Source organism: Balaenoptera ricei, chromosome 11 (genome assembly GCF_028023285.1).
Source record: "Balaenoptera ricei isolate mBalRic1 chromosome 11, mBalRic1.hap2, whole genome shotgun sequence".
NCBI classification, from domain to species: Eukaryota; Metazoa; Chordata; class Mammalia; order Artiodactyla; family Balaenopteridae; genus Balaenoptera; species Balaenoptera ricei.
Genome location: NC_082649.1, coordinates 57332052 through 57346165, shown reverse-complemented (window position 1 = coordinate 57346165; position 14114 = coordinate 57332052).

Here is a 14114-nt window from a genome sequence, read left to right as displayed (position 1 = left end):
ACTGCTGGTCCTCCAGATGAACCCTTCTCCCGCCTTCTGATTATTCCGTCACACGAAGCCTTCATGCTCCTCTTTTTGCTTGCTGCCCTGTGTGCCACTGTTGTCCCTCACGTTGTCCTCCTTTGTGACATCCGATACAGGTTTGCTTTGACTGAGGCTTCCCCTGGGGACAGCTTTTCTTTCGGTCTGACCCCTGGGTTTAATGTTTCCTCCCAACAGTTGCCAACTCACCCACGATCGCATCCCTGGGGTGTCAGCACTCACTCAGTAAAATTCCAAGAGGGCACGGCTTCCAGGCCGGGTTGTGGTTTCCTATGATCTGGATTTTTAATCCCAATTGTCTGTTGCAGATCAGAGATTCATAACAACCTTGATTTGGGCTGGGTTTTGCCTTTCTCAGTACTGTTCAGGGAGGCTCAAGGGGGTGTGTTTATTTGGAAAGGGAGCACTAAAGTACATCCCACCTTGGGACCTGTCTCCAGCTGACTTGATGCCTGCAAGGCTTCCTATTTTCCTTCTTCTGTCTGATTATCGCACCCCAAGGCCTTCACCGGCCTACTGATCTCCACGGGACTGTGTCACAACAACATTCAAACACTGGGCTAGACAGAGCTTTACCACACTCCATCCCTATAGGTGAGGCTGCAGAAATCATTCTAAAAGCAAACTCCTCCATCATCTTTTTTCTAGAGAGATGAGCACTTCTCATTCATTTCTACATCTCTGTGCTTTGGTTGGACGGATCTTAGATTGATGTAAAGACACTTGGAATATTTGCACCATCTGCCAGTGCCTCCCTACAGACTCTCAGCCCTCATTATCAGATGCTTATCTGAGGGGCAGGCACAGAGCTCCACTATCCATTATTGGGACTTCCCTGGCAGTCCAGTGGTTAGGACTCTGCACTTTCACTGCCAAGGGCTCAGGTTCAATCCCTGGTTGGAGAACTAAGACCTCACATGCTGTGCAGTGTGGAAAAAAACAAAAAACAATAAAAAAAAAACCCTGCCATTATTGTAAGGACAGAGGAGGCAAAGAGCTTGTGGATTCTTTAGAAAGTGGTTTTTAAACGATTTTGACTTCTTGGTAAGACAACCTCCATGTACAACGTATAATTAAATAGCAAGCGAGTAAAACAATTTAAGAGGAAATGTTACAAAAATATACATAGTTTTCATTCATATTCAAGAGAAGTGACACATTTGGAAAACACTGGGGCTGCTCATGTAAAATAATAATAAAGGAATATGATGAATAATTTTAAGCCAATAAATAAGACAACTTAATGAAATGGATGGATCCTAAGAAAGATACATATTATCAAAGTTCACTCAAGAAGAAATAAATACCCTAAGTATCTGAGGTTTAGATACACCAGGCTGAGGAAGAACTTTAAATAAATATTTAAGGCATGGTCATTACATGATTGATTGGATTTACAGGTAAATTGCTTATGTGGAAATATGCATCTTTTGTAAACAAAAGTAATGCCATGGATCCAATCTAAGAAAGATACAAAGGAGGATCTTAAGAAGGACCCGTGTGTTGGATGCAAAGGCTGTGTGGGTGAAAATCTTTGCGTGTTCGATCTGAAAGGGCCAGTAGCCCAACACCCGCAAGTTTTAGATACAACTGCTGACCAGAGAGAGTAAGTAATTAGCCCAAGGCCACACGGCTAGTTAGTAAGAACTGAAAGAATTCTTCCACAGATCCTGAATCTTTTGGAGCAATGGTTCAGACAGGTTTGGGGGAGTCATTTGTAACCATGGAATAAAGCAAAGCTCACGGGATCATCCAGAGGAAATGGAGCCGGACTCAGACTCATCAACAGGCAACAATACCTAGGCAAAGCAGCTTCAGTTTAGCTTTACTCCAATTATTAAGCCATCCAGCATCCCAACCTGGCAAAATAAAGTCACCCAGTGTTCCTGCAGCTGGCAATAAACAAGTGAGCTCGTCCCTGATATCCCCGTAGACAGGATGATCTAAAAAAACAACTCCCTGAAGTGAATTAAGATTCCAAACAAAGAAGAGTGATGCTAGGGGAAAGCAGATTAAGGTACAAACTTTTCTTCCTTTAGGGAATTAAAACTGGGTTTGGTTTTCCTCTCATTGGAAAGTAGGGGAAATCACAGTGCCAAGACCCTGACTGCATCCAACAGGTTCTGTAAAGCTCTACCAGTGGCCCCAATATCCACCCTGAGTGCCAGAGCCACGGGGGGCCTCGCCTACACCTCTGCTGGCAGAGTACCTGGTGGTCCTCACTGCCATGGGAGCCTGCATGGCCACCACCAGCCCCGCCTCCCAGGATGGCTACAAAGACCATAGCAAGATGACAGGCAGAAGGTCACCTGTATATAGTAAGCATTCAGTCCCTCGTGGTTAAATCAGATTGACAACGGCGGCACGAAGGCAACAGCTCTTCTATTAAGAAGCCAATCTTGGGCTTCCCTGGTGGCACAGTGGTTGAGAATCTGCCTGCCAGTGCAGGGGACACGGGTTCGAGCCCTGGTCTGGGAAGATCCCACATGCCGCGGAGCAACTGGGCCCGTGAGCCACAACTACTGAGCCTGCGCGTCTAGAGCCTGTGCCCCGCAACAAAGAGGGGCCACAAGAGTGAAAGGCCCGCACACCGCGATGAAGAGTGGCCCCCGCTTGCCACAACTAGAGAAAGCCCTCGCATAGAAACGAAGACCCAACACAGCCAAAAAAAAAAAAGAAGCCAATTTCAGTGTGCAGAAACTTAGGCAGTTCACTCAAACAGACCAACTGCTGCATCTAGGCTTTTCGAGAGCATCATTTACAAATATTTCCACAAAGACTGCTGCCTTCCGAGCCTTGATAGGGGTAGACCTTGGCAGCTCTGGCTTCTCTAGCTGTGGTTAAGCTTCTTCAGGATCCCTTGCAATGCTATCTCTTGGCGTTTGCCCAAAAATATAGGATTTGCAGGGATGGAGTCTACTAAGTAAATGGGCCTTGCTTGGCAAGATTCCAAACACCCAGCCCTGATGCCAGGCACGTGTGGTAGACTGTCCATAAACAGGTATTGCATGAATGAACCCAGTAAATCCATAGCCGTGTGCAGGAAAACAGCCTCGCAGTTGAGTTCACAATCCTCAGAATGTGCCGGGTGATCAAAGCAGTCCTGTACTCAGGATTTTTCAGCTGTTTCCGCCCCCAAATCTATCGAAAGCTACTCAGTCATCAACACACTATGGGGTCAGCACAGTCATGGACACTGCAGGTGCTCACCCAGATGCTCTTACCAGGCAGCGGCTGCCACCCACCAGCTCTTATGACGGATGGCGACAGGAAGGGTACAAAAGACAGGCTCCTTACCCCACGGTGAGACCAGCTCCTTGGTGCAGTGCAAGCCCCAGAACTCCTAGCTGAGACCACATCCTTGCTTAGCTGCGTCTCCTGCTCACCTCGCTCCCCTACCCCCTTCTCCTGCCAGCCCTCCCCCCAAAATCACATGCACAAGAATCCCAGTCTCAGGTTCTGCTTCTAGGGAACACAGACCCACACCACTGTCCCAAATTATGAGAGGTCTTTATATTTTATTATTTTATTTTATTTTATTTTGGCGGGGGGCCACGCTGAGCGGCATGTGGGATCCTAGTTTCCCCAACCAGGGATGGAACCCTCACCCCCTGCATTCAAAGCGCAGAGTCCTAACTACTAGACCGCCAGGGAAGTCCCAAGGTGTCTTTAAATTTGAAAAAAAGAATGAACTCTAAGTGTTTTGTGTTTCGTGGCATTTTCCTAATTCATAAGTAGAAGGCATTCCTTCTCTTGTGTTTCATTAAAAACAAAAGGCAATTAATTACCCAGAGATGCCCGGAGTGTCTTCAAGCTATTTCTTTCGCACACCATTCTTATCTTTGTTCAGGTCTGCGATGGATCTAATATCATTTCTCCAAGAAGCCTTCAGCCCACTCTCAATATGTATGAATATGTATATGTAACATGTATGAAGACCCTCAATCAGCTCCACCTCCCTTCTTCACTCATCTTGCTTCTTCATGGAAACTTACCACTATTGGTGTTACAACATTTGCTTTTGCTCTACAACATTTACAGATGCTTTAATCTGTCTCCCCAGCTCTCTAGGTCTGTTCTGATACAATAGCCATCACTACATGTGGCTATTTTCAATTTAAATTGAAATTAATAAAAATTGCTGTGGGGGCTTCCCTGGTGGCGCAGTGGTTAAGAACCTGCCTGCCAATGCAGGGGACACGGGTTCGAGCCCTGGTCCGGGAAGATCCCACATGCCATGGAGCAACTAAGCCCATGCGCCACAACTACTGAGCCTGCGCTCTAGAGCCTGCAAGCCACAACTACTGAGCCCACGTGCTGCAACTACTGAAGCCCACACGGCCTAGAGCCCGTGCTCTGCAACAAGAGAAGTCACCGCAATGAGAAGCCTGCGCACCGCAACGAAGAGTAGCCCCCGCTCACCACAACTAGAGAAATCCCGCGCGCAGCAACGAAGACCCAATGCAACCAAATATAACTAATAAATTAATTAATTAAAAAAAATTGCTGTGCCTACCACAGTGGCATATAGTAGACACTCAATAAATATATGTGAGCCAAAAGAAAGGGTACAAATGAACTTATTTACAAAACTGAAGTAGAGTCACGGATGTAGAAAACAAACTATGGTTACCAGGGGATTGGGGGGGGGGGGATAAATAGGGAGATTGGGATTGACATATACACACTACTACATATAAAATAGATAACTAATAAGAACCAGCAGTATAGCACAGGGAACTCTATTCAATACTGTGTAATGGCCTATATGGGAAAAGAATGTAAAAACCAAAAAGAGTGGATAGATGTATATGTATAACTGATTCACTTTGCTGTACACCTGAAACTAACACAACATTGTAAATCAACTATACTCCAATAAAAATTAAAAATAAATAAATAAATAAAGGTAAGTGAAAGAACGGTTCCTGGTGATCATCACTGATTTCCTAATATCTAATTTTGTAACTTTTTACACTAAAAACTATTCTTAAGGGTAGGAAAAGAAATGTGAGAACTGTTAGGAAAAAGTTCCCTGAAAACCTATGAAAGCATATGACTATTACTGGTTGAATTTTTAGCGGAGGGTAGTTAACTGTCAGTTAAAAAAACACAATGCCAGCCTCCAGATGGAGACAGCTAGCTAGCCAGAAACTGCTGAGAATTTCTGACAGTTATTCAAGGCAGCATGGAAAACAGAAAACTTTCCTTTTTTTCCCCTTGAGATGGGCAGATATTTCAAACCCCACTCTCTCCTCCCCATAGAATAAAAAGCCACCATGTATTTTTTTTCCTTTGTTAACATCCTCACTTAAGAACACTTAAAAGCCCACACGTTGTGTGTATGGCTGAACGAACAAACTGAGGCAAGAGAAAGAGATACCAGTCTGCCTCCTAACCCAGCCCTCCCCACCTCAACACAAAGACTCCACTTGCCTTTCAAAGAAAACCCCTTAACAAAGACACCTACTTTGTACTCTGATGAAGAAAGCACACTAAACATACAGAACCAGGCAGCCAATGCTGTCTTTGCTTTGTAATATAGACAAAGCAACTGGAAAAAAAAGGCAAATAACTAACAAACCTTCCTGAGAATGTGGAAACCGCAGGGGTCTTTCCACTGGGTCTCAAGATTTTTTACTTATTCCCCATTTCTCCTTAATGTGACTGTGGACTCCTGTTTTCCATTCATGCTACAGGACAGCTTTGGAAAATACCATCTTCAAAACCAGCAAACCTCTTCCGTTATACCATTCTTGTAGAAAATGAGCAATTCCTTGGAATTCTAAATTTAATATTAGTGGCATTAAAGAGAAAGCACTGAAGGTTCTAACAGCCAGCACACAGCACACATAACCTTGCACTTGGGAGCTTCCTCTTAATTAGTTTACTGGGGAGGTCTGCAACCCCTGGGCATCGCTTGACTCCAAGTTCTACAAAGAAAAAGGAGCTTCAATCTAGTGCACTTGGTTTCTTCCTGTTACTTTTTTCTTTTTAAATGAATATGTCCAATGATTTTGGTTTTCTTAACTCAAACACAAGGTGAGACCCTGACCAGGGCTCTTTTTACTTTTGTTTTACTTTAACCAGTCTGATCTGCCAGGCCTGTCTTTAGCATCACTGCGGGCATCCTCTGAAATCACCTTTTATTATCCAGACTTAAAATATAAACATGTTATTACTAACAAGTATCAATCGTCAAAGGGAAGACTATGACGTTGGAGCTACTGACGCCTAGAACCAGTCAGAGATACCTCCAAGCAAGTTTGAAATTCGTGAGAGACTATGTCTCAAAGAGAAAACACACAATGAACCCAAGCTGTTTGTCTCATGGCATCTGTAACTCTGCGCTTGGACTGTGGGTGGGGTCTGATGATTCTTACCATGTGCCCAACTCCTTTGTATACCTTTTCTCTATCCCTCCTTCTCTCCCTCCCTGAATTTCTTTCTTTTCTTTTCTTTTCTTTTTTGGCCGCACTGCACAGCACGCGGGACCTTAGTTCCTTGACCAGGGATCGAACCAGTGCCCCCTGCAGTGGAAGCACGGAGTCCTAACCACTGGACCGCCAGGGAATTCCCCTGAATTTATTTCAATTCTAGAATATATCCACTTGTTTATTCAGAGCCACCTGGAAAGGCAATTAGAGCACATGGAACCTGATGAAAGTTTAATATTTTTCACTTCAAAGTATAATTAGAAAGTGGCCAGCTATAAGGCCAACATTTTAAAATTATATTTCTATCAAGCTTTCCTATATAATAGCAAAAATAAGTTGGAAAATACAATTTTAAAAGTAAGAACATATATAATGTCAACGTACATAGAATTCCTAGGAATAAGGTTAGCAAGAAATATATATGATCGACATAAGGAAAACTACAAAACTGAGGGAGGAAATACATCCATTTAAATGACTGTCTGTTCCAGAATGTGAAGTCCTAATAGGTTAAACATATCAGTTCTTTTCAATTGTGATTTGCAGGTTTGATGCAGTTTAAGCACTAATGTAATTTTTGAAGACAGGAGGGAAATGAGTAATGAGGATAGTAAAATATATTACAGAGCTATAATTACAACATCTTGGTACTGACAGAAAAAGAGCTGAATTTAAGGAAAAAGAAAACTGTAGCCCCAAAATAGATATTACTTCACACGAGAATTTAATGTATAATGAAAGATCATTACAGAGTAATTGGGAAGGGAAGAACAATTTTTATTCAATATTGGAACAATTGGATAATAATTTGGAAATGAAATGCTCTTGGATTTTTATTTGACAAGCATGTACCAAAATAAATTCCAGACGAATCAAAAGCCATAGACAAACGTAAATAAATTGTACTTTAATATTAATCAAGCCACTGAAGAGAGAACACGTTTGGAAATTAGAAACATTAAAGGAGATCACAGGTAAAAGATCCCAAGAGTTCTTATGTATCAGAACAGGATGGAGAAATGAAGGATGGGCTAACTTAAGTGTTGGCACCCCACAGGGACAGGGCTGATGCTATGTGTCAGGCAGGTGCCTCAACTGATAAATGCCAAGAAGCTCAGTGGCTACCATAATAAAAGGTTCTTGCTCCTATGAAATCTCATGTGGACTAAGCAGCCTGCCTCCATATCACATCCTCCTGGGTTGCCGCAGTGGTGGGAGAGACACAGTGGCAGTGCCTGCTTTCATGAGAAGAGACACACAGCACTTCCACCCATAGTCCAGTGGCCCCAACCAACCCAAAGGTCTTGGGTTGGACTCTCCCCAAAGCAGAGGCTGGGGAAAGGATTTGGGTTTACTGGGGAGGTGATCCTGGGATGTACTGGAGGAGGCAAAAGAAATGAGGCAGTACAGCAGCATGAATAAGCAGGTTTCTGCTGTGAGCAACCTGGACTCAGCTCTGCTGGGAACCTCTGGGGAGAACAGGTAGAGCACGTCCAAGGGTTGGCCCACCAGTGCGGCAAGGAAACTGTGATATGTATCCACCCATTCCCCTCCATCAGTAGTTCAGGGCTGCTTCTAGGAGCACTAACTGCCCAGAACTTCTGGCTTTCCCCAAGAATGGTCCAACCATGCCCCTGCAACCAGAGAAAGCCCTCCAGTAGGATTGCAGTGCATTGTAGGGGAAACATCAGAACGAGGACTGTGGGCGGGGACTTATAGCATCTGCTAAAGAAGGGAAGCATGTGGATATCTGGAGTGCACCAGCTGTCTCTCTATAAAGACCCAAGCTCCAGAGGATTCTGGTTGTAGCCAATCCGAAACCAACACAGCATGTGAATGAAACTGAACAACCAGCTTCATCCAACCCACTCCTGGAAAGACACTCCTAAAACCAAGGCTATTATTGATGGGAGATCTGCTCATCCAATCGGCCCTGAGGTCCAAAGATGCTCCTTGAAGGGTGCCCTGGACTAGTTTGTGGGTGTGGAGATGGCTGTTAGGAAAAATGCTCCACAAGTTTGGGGGGATTCCAAGCCTGTTCACAAGTAGTATGTGGTCTCTGGGGGTGACCGGTAAGCACTTGCTTACAAACCATTTATCACAAGTTCCAAAGAGACGGAGCAGAGGAAGGGCACACGTATCCCTGGAGGGCCTGGGAGGTGCTGCCATGAAGGTGATGCCTACGAAGAGGCCAGGAGACAAGTGGAAATTTGTCAGGCGTGAGGACAGGCAGGATGGAAGCCACTTCCAGCAGCTTGGTCCCGTTGGTGTGTTAGGTTAGTAATTCACACAGAGAGGAAATACCAAGTTACCTTTTAAATTAATTAATGCTGAACACTTTCACTAACACAAGACTTCACTCTAACCACCAGAGATTTGTTTCTGTGACATTTTTACTTGTGTGTTTGGGTGGCCTCGTGTTTTCTGCCCTCTGCTTCAACAAAGTGCAGTTTCCATACTTCTTGTTATGTAATTACCTAGAGACCATTTAACTGGCAGCACGCCTGCTCTCTCCTCGGAGAATTTTGAGCTTCTCTGTCCAAAAACACAGAGTGGAAAGTGAATCGTTGGTGCTCTTGAAAACTGAAGGCAGATCACTAAGCTCACATGATATGGGATGACAGCTTCAATCTCAAAACCATCCCCAATTTTTCAAATGTTTTTCACTTTCCTCAAACATACAGAAGACAAAAAAAGTGTGTGATTAATTAGGCAAAGTGTTGCCAGAGCCCTCTCCCACGGGTCAGAAGCAGCACTCACAAGAGACAGGCTAACTCAGAGCATCCGAATGAACACTAACTAAATGTCCTGGAGAGGAAAAAGCAGATACCCCAAGATGCAACAGCTCCTAGGAAACTGGTTCAGGAGGGCTCAAGTCAGTTAGCAAAGGTGGGATGGTGGATATGGCTGAACAAAGCTCTGCCCTATAGCTCATCTGTTCTTCCCGTGGATGCGTGTGGTGATCCCCCTCCTCCCCCTGGGCAACGGCACCATCAACCCTGTCCCCTGCCCCCTCCCAACCAAGAGTCAGCTGGGACTCCCATTCCCTTCCTTCACTGCCCACATCCAGTCAACCTCCACTCCAAGTCCTGGAGATGCCATTTATTTTTTTTTTTTTGGCCACACCACATGGCTTACGGGATCTTAGTTCCCCTACCAGGGATTGAACCTGGGCCCTCAGCAGTGAAAGTGCCAAGTACTAACCACTGGGCCGCCAGGGAACTCCCTCTACTTCCTAAATGTCTCTCAAATCTGACACCTCGGGGCTTCCCTGGTGGCGCAGTGGTTAAGAGTCTGCCTGCCAATGCAGGGGACACGGGTTCGAGCCCTGGACCAGGAAGATCCCACATGCTACGGAGCAACTAGGCCCGTGAGCCACAACTACTGAGCCTGCGCGTCTGGAGCCTGTGCTCCGCAACAAGAGAGGCCGCGATAGTGAGAGGCCCGCGCACCGCGATGAAGAGTGGCCCCCGCTTGCCGCAACTGGAGAAAGCCCTCGCACAGAAACGAAGACCCAACACAGCCAAAAATAAAAAAAATAAAATAAAATAAATAAAGAATTATTCTGACTAAAACAAAAAAAAATCTGACACCTCCTCTCCATTCTCTTAACTACTTGCTGCTTGAATGCCCCCTCCCCAACCATGACATTGGACCTGAACCATCTGTCTCTGGCTTTTCTTCCTACCCCTCACCTACCCACACACTTGGACAAAGTGAGGTCTCTAAACCATAAAGTGGGTCATCTTTCCCCTGCCCCAACTAAACACTCCAGTGGGTTTCCACCTGTTTCTCAAATTCTGGGGTATCCTCAGACATATTCTGGGGGTTCACAAGTTCTCCAAAATTATTTTTTGTTTAACTTTGTGCTTTCACTTTAATGAGCATCTTTTTAATAGAATATCAATAGAAACATATTCTGGAACATCCAAATGAGCATGTTATGACCAAGTGCTGCCACATAATTCCACTGTGTGTATTCCTGCATTTATGGTATAGCTGGCAATAAGAAATATGATGATGATGATTATTTTAATTGTCACAGGCTAATGAGAAAACAACAAATCAGACTTAATACAGACAAAGGAAACTGATGAGAAAATTGGGCCATCATATAACCCATGTGGTACGGCACACAGCCTCCCATAAGAATGGAACAACTGTTTTTAGACCCAGAAACAGTGACTTGGTTTTAGCAAGAATGACTTCATCCATCACATTAAATTCATGGAGTTAATCTGAATTTACTTGATTTGTAGCTGTGTTGATATTTTATTCATATATTTGTTTTGGTTTTATGGTCATATGAGAGCTCTAAATATAAAGTGCTTAGACATATTTGAATTGCACTATAATAAAAATAATTTAAGCCACCACTAGAGGCTATAAGATTTCTTTTTCCTTTAAATAAATTCACATATTACTCCCATTTGAGAAACTCGGGCTTTCAGAATGAGGTTTAAGCTACAAAACAAGGCATACGTGGGAGAGACAGTGACATTCTCTGAACTTTCATCCACACACCCCTCATTGTTTCCCAGCCCCCTCACCATTGGTTCTGGCCAATGGGCTGTGGCATAAGCAACGATGCATCAGCTCTAGGCTGAAACACAGAAGAGCCAGAGAGCAACTCTCCCACCATCTCTTCCTGCGCTGGTGACCACAAAGGCCAATTTTTCCGAATGGTGTGGCTGCAAGATGGGAAAGCTCTGTCAGCTTGGCCTTCCACTGACCTATGAAGGACACATAGTGGAAGTGAGAAGTAACTGTTGTTGTGTGAAGCTACTAGATGACGAAGTTGATTTGTTACTGCAGCAGAGCTTAGCCTATCCTGACTAATACATCTTCGGGAACAGCAATCTACCTCACTGACCAAGTCCTTCCCATCATACTCCAGGCTCCAAACAACTTTTAGTTCAATGACTTGAACACATCAAGTTGTTTCATGGCACCACTTTACCTTTGCACATGCTGTTCCTTAATCCTAGAATGCCATTCCCCACACTCTTCTGCCCTCCTCCCCATCCTGCCATTGTGATTCATCCTTCAAAACCTAGTTCAGATATAATTACCACCAGGACATTTTCCTCCCTTTTCCAACCCTCTTCCCTCCTTCACCATTACGCATCAACTCTACAGAATGCTTATCTTGCCATGTGATAATTACATGTTTACATGCCTGTCCCTACCCCACCTCCAAACACACTGTGGCAGGGTCAGTGGCTTATTCATCTCCACACTATCAAGACCAGCATGCAGCAGAAGTAGGCAGCATTTGGCCATTTGGCCAGGAAGAGCTTCCTCCAGGGGGCTGGTCCTAAGGCACTGGAAGGAAGTTAAGTTAAATCCATCACCCCCCTGGAGGAAACACCTGACTCAACAGCAACAAGTCCAGTGAGTCTCAGCTGTCTCTGCCCCAGTCCCAGGCCAGACCCGCCAAGGAATCCTGAACCCTCCCCATCATCTCCCCAAACACATTGCTCTTCAGCCCCCAGGAAGGACTCAGACTTTACCTGGGGCGGCGGGGCGGCGGGGTCGGGGGATGAGGGGAGCAGCCTAGGGCCTTGTACTCAAAGTGTGGTCCACACTTAAGAACTGAGGAGCTAGTGAGAAAAGCAGAACCTCAGGCTCCAGCCCAACTCCTGGGTCAGAATCCACATTTTAGCAAGATCCCCAAATGATTCATATACCCAATAACATTTGAGAGGCACTGGCCCAAGGCACCCAAACAGAATCCCTCCAACCTGAAAGGTAACTTTAATAACAATACTTTTATACACTGATGTATGCAATTATATCTCAATAAAACTGGAAGAAGAAACAAACTCAGGAAAAAAAAATAACAATACTTTCTCTTCGTAATAATATCTGCAAAGTGCTTTACATCAGCGGTCCCCAGGCTTTTTGGCACCAGGGACCAGTTTCATGGAAGACAAGGACGGGGCGGGGGTGAGGGTGGGGGATGGTTCAGGCAGTAATGCGAGCGATGGGGAGCAATGGGGAGCGGCAGATGAAGCTTTGCTTGCCAGGCCCACCACTCACCTCCTGCTGTGTGGCCCGGTTCCTAACAGGCCACGGACCGGCCTTTTCAAAGAACTCCCCCACATACGAATCTTCAAAAGGGGCTCTGTGTTACCACCAGATGGTTTAGACATTAACAGGAGGCTACCAAAGGAAAAAGTGGGAAACTCTGGGTACCAGATACAATAGCCCCCTAGATGCAAGGAAAGGAAACATCATCAGGCAAGAGCCTCTGACTAATGAAGCCTGTCCAAGCCCCTCCCAAGCCCCGGTACTGGTCCGCAGCTTGGGGGTTGGGGACCCCTGCTTTGTATCACTCAATCCTCGGAACAATTCGCTCATGTCCATTTTACCAATGAGGAAACTGAGGCTCAAAGTGTCTGGGTACCTTGCCCACCATCATACAGCTTTGAAGAGTCAGAGTCAGAATTTGAAGGCAGTTCTGCTGGACTCAAGAGTTGTAACCCCCATCACCACCCACTACACGGCACCCTGCCATTCACAAGCACTTAGCCTTCCAGACCAGCTCTGGAGACCTCCGTGCCCCTTCACACAGCCACTGGACAGTATTTCCCTCTATTCCATCACTTACTTCCAACACCACCATGCCTCCACATACACCACTGTCCCTGAGACACTGCCAGCTCTCCCTGGGCAAGGATTTTATGAGCTTGCTAAATGATTGTTTGATGAGTCAATGAAAATATTTCCCCTTCATCATCAGACAACCCTCTGAGGATGGCTGGATAATTATTATTAAGTAAAGAAAGGTGAAGACACCGAGGTTCCCAGAGAAGTTCAATGACTTGCACCAGATCACCAGGAAGCCTCAGACCTCTGGGGATAGGATGGAACTGAACTCCCTCACTCCCAGGACAGACGTCCTCTTCCCCACCCTTCCACTCTCCCTGTATTTCCCTCTTCTGACCTACATTACCAGGCAGTTAAAAACATCCTTGTCAAAGAACTCCCCCATATACGCATCTTCAAAAGGGGCTCTGTGTTACCACCAGATGGGCCAAATTTAGACATTAACAGGAGGCCACCAAAGAAAAAGGTGGGAAACTCTGGGTACCAGATACAATAGCCCCCTGGATGCAAGGAAAGGAAACATCATCAGGCAAGAGGCTCTGACTAATGAAGCCCATCCAAACCCCTCACAATGACCCCATGTCAAGGCAGAGGCCCCCTGGAAGGCCAGGCTGGTGGAGACACACCCACCCTCCCTGGAGTCTGTGGTATTGTGGTTCCACTGATCAAGACAGCCCTTTCTTTCCCTTTATTGTCTTTAGGAAGAAGCTAAGACATTTAATCAGCTCCACATGTAACCAGAGAAAAGCAACACACCTGCCTGAAATATTCAAATATTTAGGAAAACATAGGAGGGAAATTTCCCTTGAACTGGTTAAAAGGGGGATGAGAGAAGCCAAGAGTGAGATCTTGGGACAATGAAGCAACTCTCCATTTTGTTTTGCTTTTCTGAGCATTACGCCCAAGCACCATGCCACCCACTGGGCACCGCCGAAGGCACCCAGATGAGAAGTTAATGGCCTGGGCACAGGGCTCCATCTGCTAGGAGGCACCTTGTGAAAATTCACACCAAGGTACTCTGCA